This window comes from Triturus cristatus, chromosome 3_1, assembly GCF_964204655.1.
Source record: "Triturus cristatus chromosome 3_1, aTriCri1.1, whole genome shotgun sequence".
NCBI lineage: Eukaryota > Metazoa > Chordata > Amphibia > Caudata > Salamandridae > Triturus > Triturus cristatus.
Genome location: NC_140583.1, coordinates 465,927,782 through 465,942,409, shown reverse-complemented (window position 1 = coordinate 465,942,409; position 14,628 = coordinate 465,927,782). Strand labels below are relative to the sequence as shown.

The following is a 14,628-nucleotide window of genomic DNA, read 5'->3' as shown; positions in this document are numbered from 1 at the left end:
AGGATAACACACGGAACAAAATGAGACAATGAGGGTAACATGCGCGTCTTGTAGCATGGTGGTGGGAGGCACTCGTTAGCTATGTCGCGACTTGAATGCACGGGTTGAGGAAGACCAGAAAAACACTCTAGTGTAAAATGGCGGACTGATTGATATAGGCGTGGGCTCACTAGGTGCATAGAGCATAGCATGAAGCCCCTCACAGCGATATCTGCTTAAAGTTGTATACGACTACAAGTGTAAATAGGGCGGTGTAGCGAGACAGAAATGATGGCAACATCTGCTCCCAAGTGTATCACACTTTTGGCACGGTTTTCTTTAGGGTTTTTGTTTGTTTCCAAGGATCGGGGGGCTGGAGTTCAGATAGTCACAACAGTTGTTGGTTCTTGTGCCGTGGGAGGGAATGTTTGTTCTATAAGAAAGGGCGCGTGCATTGATGTAGACTTGCAACAATAGTTTCATATAGTACATATCACAAGCAAAGGGGTCTGTTCACTGCAGTGGTTATTCACACTGAATGGCCTCTGAGGGAGAGAAAACACAGGGCCTCCAGCTCATGACCTGGAATATGCATGGTTTAAATGATAACAAAGGTTAGGAGAGTTTGTGCCTACTTAAAGAGACACTCTGTGGCTATTGCAATCCTGAAAGAGACACATCTTACCACGGAGCGCAATGGAGCGGTACATCGTAAATTACAGGGGATATGCTACTCTGCAGACTACTCTTTCTATGACAGAGGGGTCCTGATTTGCATAAATAAAAGGGCGGGTGGAGATGACGGGCTTGCTCCGAGATCCGCAGGGTAGGTTTGCGGTAGCCCTCTGCAAAAAGGGTGATTTTAAATTCCTCCTGGTGGGTGCGTAAGGCCCGAACTATGATGATTCCCAATTCTATACTTCACTGGCGGACATTTAAGTGCAGTGGAAGGGTGTTTCCACAGGTGTGGGGAAGCTATTTCAATTGCATATTAGACCCAAATACAGACAGATCCCAGGGCCCGCCAAGGCATCCAGCGGCTGCTGCAGTAGCCTTACAAGACATAATGCACGCAGAAGGCCTCATAGATATCTGGAGACATAGATCCCTCGTAGACGCATTACTCCTCTGTCTAGGACACTCATACCCAAATAGATTTTTGGCTATTATCTGGAGGGTTGGATTCTAGAGTTATGACATGTGCACACCTTCCACGAACATATTCTGACCACTCCCCTCTTTGGCTTGTACTGCGATACAAGGCGCCACGAATTCCAGCATTCACATGGCGTTTCCCACCTTACTCACTCTTGGACACTGTATTCAAAGTGGGACTAGCAACAGCGATAGAAGACTTCTTCACTGATAACATAGGTTCGGTACAACAATTTGCCACAGTTTAGGAAACATTCAAGGTATATGTCAGAGGGGTGGTGATCTCCACACATACGGATGTACTGCGCTCTATTTGAAGCAGATTAAAGACACTAGAACGGGAAATAGGTTATTTGGAACAGGACCGAAACAGGATGGAAACAGCCCAACTACTGCAGACGTCAAACAGAAATTGGTAGAGTTCCTAGATACAGCCAGTGATGAAATTAAGCACATGGGGAAAAATGCAATGACACGCTGCTATGGGGAGCTGGAAAGACCAGGCACCCCTCTGACAGGGATATTGAGGCCCAAGAGGGAATTAGATAATATGGTAGGCATGATGGACGAGAGCGGGAGCCCATTACTTACCCCTGAGGAAATGACTGCTCATTTTCGCTCTTATTATCAAAACCTGTACACCTCCCAAATCCCAAAAGACAGCAAGGCTCTAGAGGAATACCTGTCGTATATTAAGATGCCTTGACTAGTGACTGAACACAGGGAACATCTGAAGGCACCTCTAAAATCTGATGAGATACGAGAAGCGTTGCGTGGAATGGCAGATGGAAAGGCCCCGGGGGCGGATTGTCTCACAGTAGCCTTCTACAAAGAATTTCAAGATCTATTGATTCCCTATCTTAAAATGCTTTATGAGGAGATGGCGGAGTCTGGAATCATGCCACCCTCTATGCGCGAAGCTGTTGTTGTCACTTTGTTAAAACCGGGAAAGTCACCTAGCAGTTGCTCCTCATACAGGCCCTTATCCTTGCTCAATGTTGATGCCAAGGTCAACGCTAAAATCTTGGCCAACAGACTGGCTCTATTATTACATGGTATTATTTGACCAGAACAGGCAGGGTTTTTCCCTAGCCGTAACCCGTCTCAAAATCTGAGAACTTTCTTTGGTGCGATACAGAGATTGAATCCAGAAGTCAACGCGGCGGCAGTCTTTATCTATGCCGAGAAAGGCTTTGACTGTGTTGAGTGGGGCTTTATGTTTGCGGTACTGCGCAAGATAGGGGTTGGAGATGTATTCCTCCGCTTTTCTGCCTACGCAGAGGACACTTTGCTATACATTCATAATCCAGAGGTAAACTTGTCTCCAATACTGCGAGAGGTGTCCAGTTTGGTGGTCACTCGGGCTGCAAATAAACTGGGACAAGTCCATCATATTACCCCTCACTCCCAAATCCACGGAACAGATTATGGAGTGTCCACTGCGCTGGACCACAGAGGCAGTTCGGTACTTGGGCATTCAATTCCACACAGTCCCTGCAATAGTGATGCTGGAAAATTATGGTAGGGCCACACAACGGCTAACGGAAAATGTAGATAAGTGGATTAGGCTTCCACTCTCATTAATGGGAAGAATATCTAATATGAAAATGGTGATCCTACCAAGATTCCTCTTTTTATTCCAAAACATACCTATTCTCCTGCCAAAGCATCTATTCAAATACTGGCTTACACAGCTGATACGGCTCGCCTGGGCTGGTAAACAGCCTCACATACGGTGGGATTTACTTACTTTGCCCCATGAATTAGATGGGTTGGGAGCTCCTGACTTAGAAAAGTATTATAAAGCCGCAAATAGCACATTCGCCCACTACTGTATACATGGCCCACAGGATACACCTTTTTTAGGTCTCGCTTAGCGTGCAGCGCGAATGCGCTGCCATCGCTTTGCGAGGCATGCAGTATACACTATAGTGTGGAAGCTTTGTGGAAGCTCCGCCCACTGTTCGGCCCATCTTCTTCATTGGCTTAGGTCAAAAATGCTGCCTTCTGATTGGTTTTCAGCTTGTTTGTCTCGCCCCATGACAGCCTTATCAATCATTTGTGTCCTTCCACGGCTACTGGCCCCTTCACAGCACAGACTACTTTCTTCCCTATTGCATTGCCAATGCTTGTTTATCTTCTACTCCCACTCGGTTTCATGGGAAGGCTGGCTCTCCTTAGGCACAGCTGCTTAGCCTGTCTTTCCGTTCCAAGTTCGAGTGAAAACAGGCCCGTATATTTTTTCGCAGCCCCCTCCTCATGTTTACCATTGTGTGCCTTTAATTTGATCAGCATGGTGCCCCACAGCTGCTCCGATTACCGAAGGGCTGAGCGCTGTGGAGCCGGGGGATTTAGCTGTCCTCGAGAATCTTTTGTTCCAATGGAGCATGCACTTCACAGTGCCCCCGGGGCACCAGCATGGTGGACCAAGTAGAGTGCTCTCCCATCAGCAGGCATGCTACGGTCCCTCCGGGGTACATGCAGGCTCAAAGGAGGCTGCGCACTAGTCTGCAGCCAGCACGATGCATTACCAAGTCATTAAACTAAAGGGTAACCCTGCCACTAAGAGCGTTACTGCTGCAACTCGACTGTCTGTCTGACAGCTCTCTGATTCATCATCCATTGCAAGAGCAGTAATTAGGAGGGAGAGGGATTGTCCCTTTTCCCCTAAACTGCCCCTCTAAGCAATCTGGAGCGTTGGCAGCTGTGGATGTTACACCAGGCTACTTGTCTTTCAAAAAAGCATTTTCAGTTTTAAATTATAATTTCTTTATTTACCGCTCCAAGATTAGCCTCCGCATCTTGGAACAGTTATTGTTTGGATTAAGTGCGAGAGTGAGATGGTGGATAACTGTTGTGGGCCTTGAAAACGTGGCGATGGCTTTTCTCGTGCTTTTCTGTTTTTTGTGAGCAGAAAAAACAGAGCCTGGGTGCATGTTTGCTAAAAGAATTTATATGACCATCACACAGAGATAAGAGAAGATCAGCTTGGATTTTCATCTCTACCAGCAGGACCAGTCGGGTAAAAAATTACTTTCTGATTTGGACGGAGATGTATTGCCTTCTGCTGTCCATTTAATGCAGGTGCCTTTCAACAAAAAGAAATTAGAAGCAGTAACTGAAAATAATAGTCTGTTGTAAGTGGCACAAGGCTTGCGTGCTATATTTGATTTAAAAGCAAAAACACTTTCATATCGGTTTGGCCTGCTGAGCTTGCGGGGGACTACTACATTGTATACATCTGTTAACGTCCTGAAGCAAGCAGCAGCCCAGTCACTATGTCACAGGTGAAAGCGTCTATATTTAACAAAGCACATAAACTCTCTCTAGAGAATGAGTAGGTCTGTCAATAAGGATCATTGATTGCTGCTTGCATATTTCTGCAGGCTGTAATGTGCTGTGCAGGACACGCATAAGACGGATATGTGTGAGGGGAGGGTTTTTCATTTTAAGTTTTTCCAAATTTGTTGAACTTTGCCCATTCTTGTCTGTGTAAGTGCCCTCAACATCTTCCTTTATTTAATTTTGGGTTTTGTAAAGCGGTGCACGCTACTGTAACAAATCTCGTCTCTTTGAGTAGAGGGGATGCAGTTAGGTTACTTAGATGCAAGAAGATATGATGTATCACGTAACTTTCAACCTTATATATAATTGCATGTGCCAGTATTGCTTTTTCAAAACTACTACATTAGTACACTGAGGCCACGGTATGCATCAGTGCCTGGGACTTGTTGGAAAGGGAGGCTCAAGACTGGTCCTTCACATATTACCCCAGCTGGGTAAGAGGGAAGGCTTGGAAAGAATATAGAATGAGAACCTTAAATGCTGCATACACAAGGTAAATCGGAGGAGAAAAATCACAAAATGAACCGGTGCTTCTCCTCAAAATCAAGCATGGGAGAAGTGTTTTCAGTTGTCTCTGGCACTTTTCTAGATCACTTTCGAGTCTGAGGCGATGGAGTATTCAAGATTGTGGATTCTCAACGCTGTATGGATCTGTCTCTAAATTTTCTGCCTCTTGCTGGTCAGAGGGCACGCAGATTTCAATGTGACCGACCTCATATCCTAGTTGGCTGGCATAGCCATGAACCCAGGAGAGATTTGCAAGAGTGTAGGCATACAGTATCTTGTACGCTAGACACATGGTCATGTACTGCACTCGCTCTCTGTCCAGGAGCCGTTACATGTATTTCAAAGCTATTGCAATATTCTTGTGCCGCCTCATTCTAAATGTTAACCAGCCAGCATGATTTTCTGATCTCTTGGACTGGAGGAGATTCGTTTTTGTGCTGGAAGTGTGTTGAAGTGTGCTGGAACGTATCTATGGGGAGCACTAAGTATTTTTTGTTATTATTCAGGGGTCCTAAGTTACCCTTCGAACTTCTGAGTTGCAATTGATGGTGTTATTTGGAGGGAGGGTGAGGAAACTGAGTTGTGGCCTAAAGACAGCATCTCGGCCGGTGTTATTTCTTATAATCTAACCTTTTCTTAAGACAAACCCTTGAGTAGGCTAGTTTTCTTTTCTAAAGATTATACAAATACCCAGTCACATTACTGACACCACAGCTAGTTCCTATAGACATAGTCCAACATTAGAATGTTGAGACATCGGCATGGATTGACTGTTCTCAACTGCCTATTAAAACCTGTTGGCCAGGAGATTGTAGTTGCAAGGACAAAGTAACAAACTGTAGGTGTTAATAAAATGGATCTGCATCTCCTATAGGTGAACAGGTGTGAGGTGTGTTTATGCCTGTTTCTGTAGTGGGTTAATCAGTGTAATTTGTAGTTGGTGTATGGTGGGGCCTGTGATGGAAAGGGCAAGGACAGAGGTATTGGTTCCCTATTAAAAATCCCAGATGGGCCTCTCTTCCCAGAGGAAAGTGCCAGTTCTATGTCCCGCCTCAAGTCTGCTTAAACATACTTTAATCAAGATTTTATTGGCAATTACAAGCACAAATCTTTATTATACACAAGTGTATTGATTTCATGATTGTTTTGAATTCACAGCCGTAAAAACTGCTTACCAGCTACAGCATTATTACTCAGAGGTTTAGTCCCTACTCGAGAGATATTCATGTAGGCTGCAAATCACCTCCTGAAATTCTAGCTCACCAATACACCTTCAATTCTTGAGCTTGTGATCAGCTTCCATCCCTCCACTATCCTTATCTATCCAAATACCAGACCAACATAACCACGGCTCAAATTAATGTCATATTTCACTATACTAATTCACCACTAACTCTTTATGGGTTCCGGAGTAGTGTTACTCACCAAAAAAGCGCTTCAACGCCAAGTTATTCAAACAGTGTAATGCCACATGTGTCATCAGCCTAGCCAATTTGGCTAAGTAGTATCGGTAGTCGTAAAATAAGTTCATTATACTATCCCTACTTTCAGGCCTTAAAACCCAAAAAAATCCCGGAAGTGCCTCAAAGGAGCATTGGCTGCGCTGCATTCTGAGTGTATCTATGCAGTTTCTGCAGATCGTCAGACTGTCACTGCAGCAGAAGGCAACCACCATGGAGCATTTTCAAGGCGCATGACAGGAGCCCATGCTACCAGGAGGGAGGTGGCTTTACCTTTCAGCTCTATGATGAGGTACAGCTCCTGCACTTTCAATTTATAAACTGGGATGCTGTCAACAATACTGTTAATGTAACACCCAGTGGTTGAAGTCAGATGCAGGAGGGCTTGAGTTACTACCGTCCGTGTTTCATTGTTGTCGGAGCGGATGGCCTGAACAGGTCGGAACTGTTTACTTTTACTCTGAATTAAATAATCTTTGGAGAATGTAATGCAGCGGGCGCAGCAATATACCATGGCAGAACATATCATGAGCTTGCAAAATAAAACCAATGCAGCATGCTACCGGGTGCGTTTGGAAGGAACTGTGCTTGTTAACTTCTGGCTAGAGTTTTTAGAATGTAGAGGGAGAAGGCATCCTGGCTTTCTTGCTAGATAGTTGCTAAGATTTGAATTGTGCACAATACCAGTTTTTTATTTACCTAGCGGTCAATTTGTCCCATAATCCCAGAGTGACTTCCAGGCAGTCCTGTTTTTTCATGCCCTGCATGTTTAATACATCATCATTGATACTCACCAGTAAATGTTCTAGCACCCAAGATAATATGGTGCATAGCTAAAAATGTATGAGGTCCCAAAGGCGAGACCGGTTGCATTGCAAATGCTTGTTTTATATTTGGAAAGGAATGCGGCGGAACCTCTCTCACTGCCCCAAATGCTCACCCATCTGGCCTCCAGGCGACTGTGAGTCTTTGATTCCCTAGCTGTTACTGCACAAGCCTGGCAAATACTATTACACATGCAGGCAGGGGCCTTCCTATATGCTCCGGAAATGCCCTTTCAGTGGTCTTTGTGGTTCCCGCTGGGTCAAGATGTGGGGGCAAGGCAGGCACTGTAAACTATAGGCATCAATACAGTGGGAGACATCTTCAAGGATGGCAAACTAGTAACCTGGGAGGCTTTACAGCAACCGGACAGGCAGCCGGTGGGAACAGCATTATTTCACTTCTTCTGGGCCAGACATCTATGGCGCGCCCTTATTGGCGAAGATCTGCTGGAACCACAGGTTATGGGGACACTTACCACCCTTATCAAGGTTAAAGAACCTCTTAAGCTGATCACTAAATTCTACACTAGCCGCCGGGAAACTCGTTGATCTGAAGTTCTAAGAGTTAGGTTGGATTGGCAGAAAGATTTGGGCACTCCCCCCAAGTGATAGAGTGGCAGTATTGCTGCTCCCGCACCCAGTCGGTTTCTCTTAACGGGAGACACAGACTTATCTACTTTAAATTCTTACACAGGGCTTACTGCACCCCTGAGCGCCAGTTTTGGTGTGGATTAGTGGAGAACTTCCGCTGCCACAGATGTGGGGCAAAAGGCGCAGGATTCTGGCATTTAGCTTGGCAATGCCCAGAGATTCACGCATACTGTGGCAAAGTGTTCCAGGAGTTGGGAACTATTATTAGTGCGGACTAGGAGCCAGACCCTAAGATGGCACTTCTAGGGTGGGATTTCTCTGCTGGCCATCAGACTTTTACTGGCTAAGCACCGGATGGCATTGTGCTGGATGGGGAGCCAACTACCACGAATTACAGAGTGGCATGCAGACATATTGTATTGCAATACACAGGCCAATATATATAGCGAGTTGCACCCTCCCAGAAGCCGTCCCAGGAACTGCTGGGGACCATACCAAACATACCTTTTAAGTAAAACTGATGGTGCAACCTCAGACCCGCAGACTTCTGCCAATGAAGCATCATCACACGAGGCAGGAACATAGACAATTGAGGGGCTCACGGGTGGAGGTTGGGCCACATCAGCTGGGTCACGGAGTAAGAATCGGACCTCACACGAGACACCGGTCAGCAGAGTGACATGATAAAACCATGTGGGATGCTATTCTAACTAAGGATGTAATTGTATAAACAGAATTCCCTTCATGCTTTTGAGAATGAAGGATCTTCTGTACGGATATAATTTATATCTGTGTCCTAAGTTGTATGTATAATGTTCCATAATGAAACCAATAAAAACAAATTTAAAAAAATCTTTCTTTTCTGCAGCATTTCATGAATGATTGTCAATGCAGCCTGGTATGCCCTAGTTACACTGACTGAAGCATGCCTAAATACATCATTATTTCGAGCAAATTAAAACGTGTTAACAGCACCCAGAAAGAGAGCATGACCTGAATTTAGATTATGCTTTGAAAATAATTGAAAGGACATGTGCCAACGCCACAAGTGGTCAGTAAGGGAGAACAAGGGTACCCCAATATATGAACCTGGGGTTAACATGTGTTTGGGGAAAACAATGGTTCAGAGTTGGCCACAGTGGGTCCAGACTAAGAAGTGAAATCCCCAAGGGGATTCGGAGAATTAATTATACTCAAAGCAGTTTGTCATACTGGGAAGGAATGGTAGGGTAGCATATATTGTGTAAAATGAACAGTTTATTTTACACAAATAGTTCTTTGTACTGTAAATAGTAATCAGGTGCTCACACAAAGTGAAAAGTGGGTGTGTCGTGACAAAGTGATAGTGAAATTAAAAACAAAACATCGCATTTACAACAAGGAATAGAACTCCACAACTGGCTTTTTGCAATGAAAGGAGTTCTTGCTGTGGGGATCGAAGGCGTTTCGAACTTTATGTCCTGAAGATGATCTTAATTTTATATAGTGAGCAGCCTGAAATATCTATTGAAGGAGGGCGGCACAGGACACGAGGTGACAATTTCTACCGATTAGGGGGAGATGACGAGTTCGTCAAGAGTTGATAGTTGCCGCTAAACAGGGAGGGACTTGGTGGGACTTTTTAGACAGGGCTGTCAGATGACAATTACGGCGGTGTGTGTCTCACGAGTCGCGTGGTGCGAATAAATTATATGTGAATAATTAGGAGAGCAGGTCTGTGGATCCTGCGCTACGGGCTACACGTGTTGCTCAGATCGAACGCTGTATATTCAGCTTATTGGGCTGCAGTTGGGAAGCGTAGCTTTCTTCCGAGTCTTATGTTAATTAGTAGATCACGGAGCGGGAATGAAACACCCTCCTGGCGGCTGAACAGCAACTGAATGGTTGCAAGTGGATCCTGGCAATGCAGGTGTGAAGAGATTTAATACATTAGGTTTCGAGACATGACTTTTCAGGTTGACATCTGGTGTGAACAAGCAGCTACTGCATTAGGTTTTCTTGAACTTTGCAAAAAGTCATTATACTGAGAATATCTTGTTGTCCACACAGGCCCCCAAGAAGAGATGAGGTCAATTTGATATTGCACGTTGTGAACTCTACTTCCTTGCAATAAGGCTACTGAAATTAAAGAGAAGTGTCACTAAAAGTAGTTGAGGCTGGACGTACTAAAAGGAAGGAAAATACTGCCCCTATGGCAGAAATATGTTGGAATCAGTGTGGGTTTATGCTGGTTTGCCACGTTAAATCAGAGCATAGGCAAAATGTACTAAATAAGGATGAATTTGGTAATTCAGCCGGTTGCTCCTAGCCCAACGTAAATGGCACTAGCTGATCAATGCGTTCATATGCCATCACAGTTGCTTTGTAAACGGTTTATTTAACAGAATTTTAAAGTGGTGTGTAAAATACATGACGAGTTAAACATTTTGTGTCTTATACAGCATGTTTTCGAAATTAGAGTTGTTCTTGAAACGATGTTTTTGCTATGTCTGTAAAAAGAATAACCATATAAGGAAGCTTTTTCTTAGAGCTGGAGCAGCTACCTGGATTTAGCAGTGGTTCAGCTTTCATTGAAGTTTCAGGGTACGAAGGGCCTGATTTACGGAGAAGTAGATAGCCAATTCTATTTTCATTAACCATAATAATATGCCATACTAGAATTGTTATTTCCTAAAGATATCCCAGCATACTAATCAATTGGATTGGAAGAGTTGGACTCACAGAATATGTAGGGGAAGGTAAAATATGAAATACATATCTAGCAGTGCTTAATTTATGCTGTTTTGTTCTGGTGCTTGGCACCAACACTAATAATTTCTCAACAACAGAATTTTTGTCTACCACACAGTGACACTGGCAATCTATTTTTCAGCAGAGAACACCTAGAGATTGTTGAACAATTCAATATACATGTAAATTAAAATACCAACCTTATCCAGGCCATTCTTACAACTTCAGTGACACGGAATAATTCAAATGGCCAAATGTATTTGATTGTTTTGCTTATAAGATAACAGTGGTACTTGCATTTGACAGGTTGCACAAGCTGCAGCGGCCTCTCGCAAAATACCTCGGGCCCTGGCATTTATTTATTTTTAGCATCTCTAGTCAAAACAATATGAAAGCTGTTAACAGGAGAGCCACTTTTTCAAATTCTATTCCATTTCCTTGCCGCACTTTTCTAAATTCTTGAGACTTCCAAATAATTATTACATGATAAATTGATATGTTTCTTGCAGTAGTCTTTGTAAATAGGAATGCCTTGTAAATAAAATGTTTTTATTTTGTTTGTAAGATTTTTTTCAATTGTAATCTATTGTATGTGTTTTCTATCTCTGAAGAAGTCCAACGGTGGACAAAATGCATTGGCTATGGTTACAGTGAAAAGAAGGTTTTAAAGATCATGAATAAAGAAAATAATGTTTAAATCAATCAAAAGAGTCTATGCATTGTGTGGTTTCCCCCAAATTAATCTGAAATCTATTGTAAAGGTTACATTCATGCATCTGATATAATCCTGTGATCATTTGAGTGCTGGGTCTCCCATGTCATAAATGTCATTATGGACGCTGTCCATTAGGGGAGGTTAAGGTGACTGATCTACCAGACCTGTGCACCTTTTTTAACTTTTGCTAAAACGCATACCTACCATAGTGATAAGAGTGATAATGTTGCCTCATTCTCTATGTAAATTATTTGTTGTAATTCCGTGACGCGTATTCACTTGGAATTACCTAAGAATTCTGCACGAGTAAGTGGAATTAGATTAAGCGCGAAGAGTAATTCTACGGTTAGTGCTATTTCATTGCACAAAACTGCCCCTTTGCATTCAAAATGGGCCTAAATGCAAAATAACACTAAGAGAGAGTACAAGCAGCCACTTGCGCTCTTTAAATGTGCTCTTGGGCAATTTACTACCCAGGGCCGGCTTTAGTGCTGGTGACGCCCTGGGCAACAATGTTTCTTGGTGCCCCCCCAATGATCATCTTTGCTGCAGATTCCTTAACCCTTTAACAGTGCCCCTCGTGTCTCCATAACCACTCACTCGCTGAGATGCATTTATTTAGGTTTTAAGCACCACTGTAGGGTGTCAGAGCACCTTAAATCATAGACACATTACACAGAGATAATCAATTACACATGTGTAATCAATGTATAGGAAAATTACATAACACAGAAGAATATAAGGTTCAGGAGTCACATGTCATTCATACTGGTAGACAGTATAGTTTAATCGTGCTTGGTGTGAAGAAGCACAAACTCAGAATTTAAAACATAACACCATAGTTGGGGGTTACATTTAAGAATGCATTTTTTTTCTTTTTTACGGAAATGAGCCTATTTTGCAAGTTTGAATAATGTAAAGGCTGGTAGAGAAAGCATAACACTATAATAATAATAATATACCTTGCAGTTTGCATGTAGCTCTTTGATGTCAATTATTAGCTCACTGTTCTATATTAGGATTTTAACTGATACACTGCAAGGAACAAAAGGAGCGATCTGACAAAAGCACTGATCTCTTTAGATTACATGCACTTTGTGATCTGCACGGTACACGTACTTTGCATCAGGCAGATTATCCCACTGCGCTACTTTTGGTTATGTCACAACTTCCACTAAACAAAACTAGGATCTCACTCCAGGAAGAACGTTAATCACCGGAGTTATGTAGACATTTTTATTGGATGAAAACTGCTGGACACACGGACGAGGCAGCAGGTGCTTTTAAAAGTATAACATAATTGTAAACACGGCGCCCCCAGAGGTCAGCACCTGGTGCAATGGCACCAGTCAAACCGCCCTAAAGCCAGCCCTGTTACTACCAGCATTAAGAGGATGCATTTTGCTCTGAACACAAAAAGCGAGCGCAAGTGGGCACTGGCTTCTGTTGAATGTTATCTCGCAGTATGATTTTTCCCTAAAATTGCTCTTAATGACGCAAGCATGACTAATCACATAATTATCTCTGTAATTCCAAATCAAACAACACAGAATTACCTAAATTATTCCAATTACTCCAGCGTAATCAAAATTCTACCAAGGCCTAATCAAGATCATTCCCCGCAGTCCCATGAATGACCAGATATTAGTCAAGTTCCTATTTAGCTGACCAAGTGAGCATTCAGACAAAACAGGGGTAGAGATAGAATCAAATTCAAAATACCACCCTATGCCCCTACCCACACCTAAAATACCATTACCACCCTCCCCGAGGAATTAAAGAACCTTGGATGCCCACCCCAGGGGTTGGCTCAGTAGCTATGTTCCCGGTAGCCCACCCCTAGGACATAAAGGTTTCCCTGCTCGAACGGCACAGGCAGGGAAATCTGTGCTTGCTCTCTCTTATCTTCTGCCAAGCAGGAGCAAACACCTAGCCTGCTCCCAGCGGGTGGAAACTTTGAGTAAAATATTGCTCCAGCCCGAATGGAGCAGTATTAGTAGCTACTCCCTATGGACAGCAGCATTGCTAGCTACAGCTGCATGTGGGGAGCTGGCTCCCCCGCGGCGCCCAACAAGAATATGGTGCGTATCACCAGGGCGAACACCTTTTACAAATGTAGGCCCTATGGGATGAGGTTCCCGGGACCATTACAGCCTGGGGAGGGGAGCCGCATGCAGTCCCCCCCCCCCCTTTTAACATAGGCTTTCACGGATGGGGTCCCCAGGGCCTAAAGAGGTTCAGAGAGTGGGACCACATGGCCCCCTTAGTGAAAAAAGATATATATATATATATATCACTGAAAAAACCATAGGTTTCATACACGTTATAGTTCGGAATTAGCATGTAAAAAACCTTGCAAATTCACATAAAAAACCATAGGTTTCACACATGTTATAGTTAGGTGGATATTTCACTCGTAAAAAACCAATGAAATTCCCCCGTTATAGTTAGTTCAGATAACTATAACTCGCGCGCCCGCAATGCACTGCTGATAACGTCACATATTGCATCACTCATGACATGGTCAGTGACATCACTCATGACATCACTGATGACATCATCCTTGTGATAGAGTGGCGGTCGCGCATGTTATAGTTATCTGAACTAACTATAACGGGGGAATTTCATTGGTTTTTTACGAGTGAAATATCCACCTAAACATGTGTGAAACCTATGGTTTTTTTATGTGAATTTGCAAGGTTTTTTAAATGCTAATTCCTAACTATAACATGTATGAAACCTATGGTTTTTTCAGTGAATTTGTATGGTTTTTTAAATGCTAAGTTATGTATGTATTATTATTTTTTTAAATATATTTATTTTACAATAAACTACATATTAAATATAGATTTAAAAAAAAAAAAAATTTGGGGGGGGTTTCGCGCGCACCCCCGCGATTTAAAAAAAAATATATATATATTTTTTTCTGCCTTCGGGGTCCTTCAGGTCCTGACAAAGGCTAGGGGGTCAGGAACTCTCTACCCTGCCCCCTTTTCACGTTCTCCACCTTTCTTTTTCACTGTCACACACAAAACGGCATCCAACACTTCCTGATTTCGACCGATTGGAATGTTGACTGACAACTAACCACCAATCAGAATTACGCTTGCGGACATTTGGTGCGCGCACCGTGCGCGTATATAGATATTTATGTACTTTTAACTGCAATTTTCTCAGGAACTACTGAACAGATTGACACCATATATGCAAAAGGCACATGCCTGACCTGAGGACTACCTCTTTGCCAAACTTCATGTAATTCTGTTCAGCCGTTCGGGCTGTACCTTCGACTAAAGGTCCTATGGCAAAATGCATGGGGAAA

General features: G+C 43.3%; 1 long non-coding RNA gene across 1 annotated transcript in view; it reads right to left on the bottom strand.

The window, feature by feature from the left end:
* Positions 1–14,628, bottom strand: part of LOC146860420 (uncharacterized) — a 112,961-nt gene that overhangs the window by 17,612 nt on the left and 80,721 nt on the right. The window lies entirely within an intron of this gene.